An 8,292-nucleotide genomic window follows, 5' to 3' on the forward strand; every position below is an offset into this window, starting at 1 on the left:
GCCTGCCTGTGTCATTATATTTGAAATGAGGTCTTTTAATAGATAGTAAATAGTTGTTTTCATTTACTTTGGCAATCCCTGTCTTATATTTGGTGCAGTTGACCATATGTTTTAATTTAATTATTTATATATTAGTATTAGATGCAAATGTGCAATTTTATTTTTGTTTAGTTATTATCGTTTGTTTCTGTTTTATTTTCCTGCCTATGGCAGGAATTTTCTGGAATTGCATTTTTATCATTCTGTAATGTTTTTGAGTGTATCACTTTATACAACATTTTCAGGATTAGTGTGGGTGGTATATTTATATACATATTATTAAGGCCAACTGGTATTTCTGGTAAAGTATCGGAATCTTACCTCCCTTTATTTCCTTTTACCTTGCCCCATTTTAATGCAAATACATTAAATATTTCTCTTCGTACATTTTGAATCTTACCAGACAGTGTTTAAATTAGTGCTTGAACCATCAGCCACAATTTAGAAAGCTCAAGAGATGGAAAACCTTCTGCATTTACCCTGAGTTTTGTTTATTCTTTTATCATTTTTTCCTGATATTCCAAGATTTCTTCTTTGTTTCCTTCCTTTATGTTAAGAAAATTTAACAACTCCTGAATTGCAATTTTATTATGTCCAATTAATTTTGTAAAAATTTCTACAAAATGTCTGCTATCATTTTGGTAAAAATGTTAGAAAAATAATCCAAATATCTAGTTAGCTTAGTTTTATTATTTGATAACTGTGAATTCAGAAGGTTCTGTAAATTTATAGCAATGCCATAGAACACATTCCAATTGAGGAATTTATTTATAAATCAAACTGAGTATTGCTATATTTCATGTCCTATGGCATATTAATCAGAAATATTTTGTTCTCCAATCACAGAAATTATTATCATTAGGGGAACTTACTACCTTCAAAAATGTAACTTTTAAATTGTATTATTATGAGTTACTTGTATCAATGTTATACTATCAAAGATAACTATCTCATATATTTACAATTCAAGTGAGCTAAAAATATAAAGAATTTTCTGTGCTTATCCCTGAAGATCAATGAGCACTGGCTCTGCAAATGTATCCATTCTAAGTAACTGTAATCAGTAGAGCTTATACATACATGATTATGAAGCATACATACTATCCATAGAATATTTTGGGCAAAACACATTAAGAATTAGTATATGCATTTGATATCTAAAAATCTACTGAGCTCTGCATACAAATGCATCTTATACTTCCCTAACTAGTACAGTATAGTTAGCTGATTATGAATTATCATTATCATTTGGCAAAATGTAGACATTGCCATGTCATCATGTAAAAGCTCTGTTTTAGATTCATTTCTGTGTCTATCTCAACATCAATGTAACCGTCACTTAGTGAACAATTTTGTTGGAAAGATTAGTGGAAATATATATTCAAATATATGTTTACACTTCTAATATGTGTTTAAAATTCAGTGAGTAAAATAGTTAAACTAATTTAAAAAATCAACTGCGATGTTATTTTGTTTTCCTTTTCTATATTATGCAAATAATTGTTTTTTATTCACTTTGTCTAAACAAATTCCATTACCCATCATTTTTAGAGTTAATCAAGTTCTCTTCTTTGAATAAATAATACATTTTCATGATTAAAGCTTTCATAAAGCAAAATGAAATGTTTCAGATATATGTCATATCGTTTCCATGTTTCCCAAAGCTGAGAAAATGAGTTTTAGAGTCATGATTAAAAATAAGCGTTCTAGTGCCAGGCTGCTTGGATTCAAGTGCCAGCTATAACACACTTTAGTCATGACCTGGAGCTCATGCCCTCTCAAAATTTAAATTTCCCTCTATGTAAAATGATGATAATACTAACTAATTCATAAAGTTATTGCCAGAAATAAATGTGATAACCCACATAAAAATATATCAGCATAGTGCCTGTGAAAAATGTATCCAATTTGAATAAAGATCAATTCTTATTATCATTATATTATGTGCCTGTCTTTGTGCTATTATATTATCAAAGTAAAGTCTCTGCCCTCAAGAAGCTTATTATTTTATAAGGTATTCAGGTAAAGAAACAAGCAAGTAGAATATATTTTTATGTTTACCATGACCAGGGTAAGTACAGAAACAATGGAAGAGACATGTAGTCTAGTCTTTTTTTAAAAAATTCTTTAAATTTATTTTTAGACAGAGGGGAAGGGAGGGAGAAAGGAGGGGGAGAAACATCAATGTGTGGTTGACTCTCATGCTCCCCTCCTGGGTACATGGCCTGCAATCAAAGCACGTGCCCTGACTGGGAATCAAACCAGCAACCCTTTAGTTCACAGGCTGGCATTCAATCCACTGAGCCACTCCAGCCAGGGCCATGTATTCTAGTCTTAATTATTGAGAGAGAGAATCTATTTTAGCAAATATAAGAAAGATGAAATATAGTTATCCTGGTCAAATGGAATATTATACGTTTTTCTGACCAGAAGCCTCTCTAATCCTCACAGCTAAAAGATCTATTGCCACAAATGTCATTTACCTGGGCAGGTGGGACTCACATCATGACGTATGTGATTTTAAGTCATGGTCATAGTTGGTAGTGCTGACCCAGCTTGGGATACTCCTTCTCCCAAATTTCGAGATTAGTCATCAAAAGCAGTGAAAGAAAGTATTTTTCCAGTGGTAAGAACTGGATGAGAATATAGTAAAACTATTGGCCATCTTTCCTGCCAAGTTTATATAGCCAGTCTGCAGAGCAGAGAGCAGCAAGTAGGAAATGAAGCTCAACCCCGGTGGCCTCTGACTCCTAGCTTCCAGGTGTTCCTGAGACTCAACTGCTTTCATGCCTTCTTGGTGTCTTGTCCTTATAATTATTCCCCCAATTCCATTTTCCAACAACTTCACTTTTTCCCCTCACCTAAAAAAATAAACAAGTTATTTAGTTTTATTGGCAATCATCTTAGTACTTTCTTTTGAAAGAAAACTAATGTCACCATTTTCAGTTAAAAGTTTGACTTTGGTTCCTCCTCTCCAATTTTTTTTTTTACTTATTTGTGATGCTCAAGAAAAATTCATTACTACTTTGGTCAAATTCTACTGGTTGAGCCTAATTTCATACTCTTCTTTTTCCCTCATTGCCCTATTTAGGATTCCATGATGGCTATAGTAGGCTTAATGTGAATTTCTGGTAATTGTCTCTGTATCGCAATAGATCTCACACATACTCACTGGTGTCTGATCTTCAAGTGTCTACATAATTTTTTCATCAGTTTTCCATGTAGTGATATTATACATTCAGTATTCCACACTCTTCCACAGCAGTCACACACACACAATGATTTATCTGGATATTGCTCAGTATTATGGGCAAAGTTACTTTCACCAATACTGATTGTCCCAAGAGAGGTTGTGAGTAAAGAGCTGGGACCAGGAGGAAGAAATGTAGCTGCTGGCAGCACCTCACCGCACAAGTTTGATCCTAGAATGGAACAGCCAATAGCTACCAGGGTGTCTCTGTATGAAGCCAGGACTTCTACTGATCTGGATATTTTTCACAGTGTCTTAGGGAACAAGAATAGACTTTTAGTAGAGAAGAGCATAGGATTTACAGTCAGATAGATCTGCCATGATATACTGTCTCATTCCCAAATACTCTTCCCTTTGCTGAGGAAGAACTGTACACCTTAATCCCACGTTAGAGAACTGAAATGCAGCCTTGGGATTTGCTTTGGTCAGTGAAATAGGAGAGAAAATAACGTGTTACTTTTGGGAAGAAGCTTAAAGGATAACAGTGTGTTGACCACATTCTTTTTTCATTCATCACTGTGACCTAAATATCACAGGCTGTGGCCCTTCCAGACTAAGGAAGAGAATGTACACTGTCAATAAGACTTTGGAATTTTGAAAGGTTCATGTTGTTCTTTACACAGTTTATCCTAGAAAATGCTAACTAATATGCCTGGATTTGAATCCTTGCTTCCCTGTGTGCTAGCTCCGTGATCATGTGCCAGTTACTTAAAAGTATTTGACTCATAATTTCCATGTGTAGATGTGGCAATGATAAAATTTGTAACAAATACATTTGGTGGCACTCAGAATCTTTTCTTACCTACTTCTCCAAAAAGCTAAATAAATAAATAGATAGATAAATAAATTAAATAAAAATAAAAACAAAACAAAAAACACAAGATTTCTTTCTCTCAGCTATAGTCTTGCATAGAAAATTACAATAAATTCTGAGATTTAGAAAGTGTAAGTGTAGCATAGGCTGTCTTCCAGGTGCTTCGGCTGCCTTCTGCTGGCAAGTAAAGATGTGGAGGTGTCTGTGTTAAGTCTCCAGCCCCGAGGCTGCTGAAGCAGCTGCTGCAGAGTTCTCACTGGTTGGTGGGCCGCTTCTCTTACAGGCTGGGCGTCATTCTTGGGGGCCATCCTGGAGCCCACATTCAACACTGATATTGTTTTGAAGAACCTAATTCCTTACATTTATGTCTTTTTTACTTAAAACATCTAATATGGTGTCTGGTTCCCGTATAAAATGCTGCCTGATTCCATTTTTGTTTATTGTAAACATCAAAGTACACAACATGTGAAACATTCTTCTTCAGTTCCTCAGAACATAATTAGCTCAACGAATGTTAGATGTTATTATCTTTATTGACAGTCCTCTACTTAGATGTTCAAATACAGAAAATGATACTGTCATTGAGCTACTTCCGTGGTTCATTCATTCATTCAACAAACCCCTTCTATGTGTTTGATAGTATTCTACCAAATAAACAAATAAGCAAACAAACCAATACGTAAAAGCCAGATGACTGCCCAAATTTTTTGATACCTCAACGGGAGAAATAATTTCTCTAGGATCAGGTGCCCAACTCTAGATAATTTTGCTTGTTCCAAATACTCATTTTAACTATTCAGTGTATCCTTTTGGGGTTTCAGAACTTCAGTTCAACAGCTGTCCTCACACACCCTCTTAGAACACACCTGAGATTACTGCTAAATGTAATAACCTTGCTTTATATGAGGCTAGTATCAGTTTGTCTAGCAATCTTTACCACATGGATAGTCCCAGCTACAACAAATATCAGAGTTAGGAAAAGGGGTACCTTCACAACCAAGTGATTTCTCACAAAACTATTAAATCACTTAAATGACCAACTTGGCACCATTAAATTTACTCATGAATGTGCATCCCAATTAGAAGATGTGTATACATGTTGGTGAGAGACATACTTAGGGTTTAATTGGAATTGATGGTAGCACAATGGCAAATTTAATGATGCCAACTGGTCATTTAGGTGACTCTGTCTTTAGTTATATGGGCTGATAAAATCTTTATTTAAAAGGACTATATTACATCATCAATTATAGGACAGAGTTGCTCATTTTACGTGGATAGATGTAAAACATATTGAAGGAGCTCAGGGATTTGTTACACCAAATGTTGACTTTAAATACGTTGGTAGAGATGGAGATTTAAATGGGCTATCACATATACAAAAGATATCAAAATAATAGTAGCTATTCAATACACGGCAAGAGTGATTGGTTATTTTAGTGAATGAAAAATAAATACAGTGGAAGATATAAATTGTGTTAAGTTCTATTCATAAGTGATTACTGAAGGACAATTTATAAAGCTAATGACCTCAATTGCAGGCGTTTCCTTAGAGCATAGCATGGATAACTAAGTGTGTATAATATCGCACATTCAGACAGCACTTTCATGTGCTTCATCTGATTTGTTATACAACTTCTGAAATCACACTGATAAAAAAGATTGCTCTCAAATAATTTCAATAACTTGCTCAAAGGAAAGATTACATATTGACACTGAGTACGAACCACATGAACTAACATTGTCTGATGTTGTACACAGAGCTCTGAGTTAATTTTTGTAACGGTGCTGGGAAACACTGTATAAGCGGTAGCCACAGCAGCAGCGGTGGTGGTTATGGTGGCGGGGTAGTGACAGCAGCAGCAGTGATGGTGGTGGAAATGGTATGCTCATAGTTTTGTTAGTAGTAGCGGTGGTAATAACAGTAGTAGTGAACAACAGGCAGGAGTCGTAGTGTTGCAACCGCATCACGTCTTCCCATGAGTATTACAGGAAATATCTGCAATAGAAGAGTAATGTAAAAGCTTTTTTGTTGCCTTACATTTTCCAGTCAAGAGAAATATGTGGCTAGGTATTCCTTTCCAATATATATCTTTCTAAATGTATATTTTAGCTACTAATTTCTAATTAGATTCAGTATTGTAAAAGTTTATTTATTAAGAGAATGGGTAGATTACACATAGGAGAGTTGAATCAAAGATGACATGATAATAAAATTATATGCTAGAAAAATGATCAAAATTTGATATATAATGATCTGTTCAGTGCCCATGAATGCCTTATTAGGTAAATTAAATAAGGAAAACTAGCAATCATGATGAACATGTACCAACATGGAGAAAAATTGTTGGCCATGCTAACTGAATTAATTCCTTATTAAAATGATCGGTAATTAGATATAAAAGCAATAGCACACTAAACTGGAAGCTTGGTTTGTATACTAGCAAATCACTACCACATGGATGTAGAGGTGTTTTGAACTGCACAACACTTAAAAAAAAAAAAGAAAAGAAAACACTACCACCACCACTTCTACTACTAGTTTTCTTGGATCTTTCTCAAAATAAGGAAGTGCCCAAGTAGCAGATGTACCTTACTTTGAGCAAAGGAAATTAAAGATGCTCTCAAATGGTAGCTCACCTCTCCTTCGCTTTACACACTTGCTTCATTCTGCTCCTTACAGATTTGTTCTTTCTGCTTCTCTTTGCAGATGAAGTGTCATCCAACAGAGCCTGACTTTATTTGAGGGGAGTTTAAGCATTCTGAGCAAATGAGTAGAAATCTCTCAATCCCAATTTCAGATTCCTGAGAGAACATTAATAGATTTAATGTCTATCCCTGACCCAACAAATTGTAGTGGATAAAGGAACAAACAAAAACATGACAATTATAACTCATATCTGCTATGTGTGAGGAAGTAGTTCCCATAAAAATACAGACATATTCCAAGAAGTGACTATGACATTTTCCAAAAGGTGACTAATATCAGGTAAATTTGCAACAAATTACTTAATCTCACTGAATTCCAATTTCTACTTTTACAAAATGATGATTATAATAGATTGTTCAAGAGGGATTATTTCAAGAAATTCATGTGTAAAAATAACACGCCACATGTAGTGTCTAGTACGTAGGAGCTGCTCAGTAAATGGCAACTCTTATGGAGGCGGTGGTGGCGCTATTACCGGGAAGAGATCACGTGGTGCTCATCTTTGTGCTCCATCAGGTACTATGGTATCGTGTACGAAGTTAGTACTTAATAATTCTTGTTCAGCTATTCAAATTATGTGCTCTAGCAAGGAAAGATAACCAGGTAGCATCTTCTTCAGATACCTATAGAAAGGTCAGCATGTGATTCTCACTTCAACAAACTCATCATAACATTTTAATTATGTCATAATTTTAATTAACAAATAAAGAGTATTTGTTCATCAATTAATTTCACAGGTTAATTTCAAAAGGCTCAGGATTCTGACAAAGGGCAACATTCCTAATGTTTGGCATGTTTTGCATTCTGAATACACCCTTGTCCTCAGCAGGATGCAAACAGTGCATCATGGAAAATTGATTTATTTTCCGAGACTCTAATAGAAGTGAATTTTGAAACCTCAGATATATGCATATTTGGCAGCAACAATTATATCTGCAATCATAAATATATGAAATGTTTTATTCTTCTGTTGTTTCAAAGATTACTTTTCAAATGTTCTCATAGGGCCCTCTTTCATCTTTGTCACGTGTCCCCCAAACTAGTAGTTATTTGCATAAACAGACAGTACTCTTCATGATGTTTGGAAGATTTTGGTTTTTGTATCCCTTTTTCTCCTATAAAAGGCAGTTAGGGGACTACGCAAAAGTAGGAGACCGTGATTGTTTCTACATACTATATGTATATTTATATTATAGTATGTAATGTGCATATATACATATTTTGAATACATTCATGGACAAAGCTATACATATTCATTCATTCAGCAACCACCTATTATAGGTCAGTGTTTTGGTGCAACAAATACTGTAGTAAACAAACAGATAAAAATCTCTACCTTCCTGGAGGTATATTCTTAATGAGAAGCTAGAAAATAACAGGAAAAAAGGGCAAAGTGAAAGGAAGGAGGCATATGCAAAGAGAGTTTATGTGTTTTACTATTTTCATAATTTTTATTTGTTCTTTTTTAAAATTGTTGTT

Source organism: Desmodus rotundus, chromosome 1 (genome assembly GCF_022682495.2).
Source record: "Desmodus rotundus isolate HL8 chromosome 1, HLdesRot8A.1, whole genome shotgun sequence".
In the NCBI taxonomy this organism is placed as follows: Eukaryota; Metazoa; Chordata; class Mammalia; order Chiroptera; family Phyllostomidae; genus Desmodus; species Desmodus rotundus.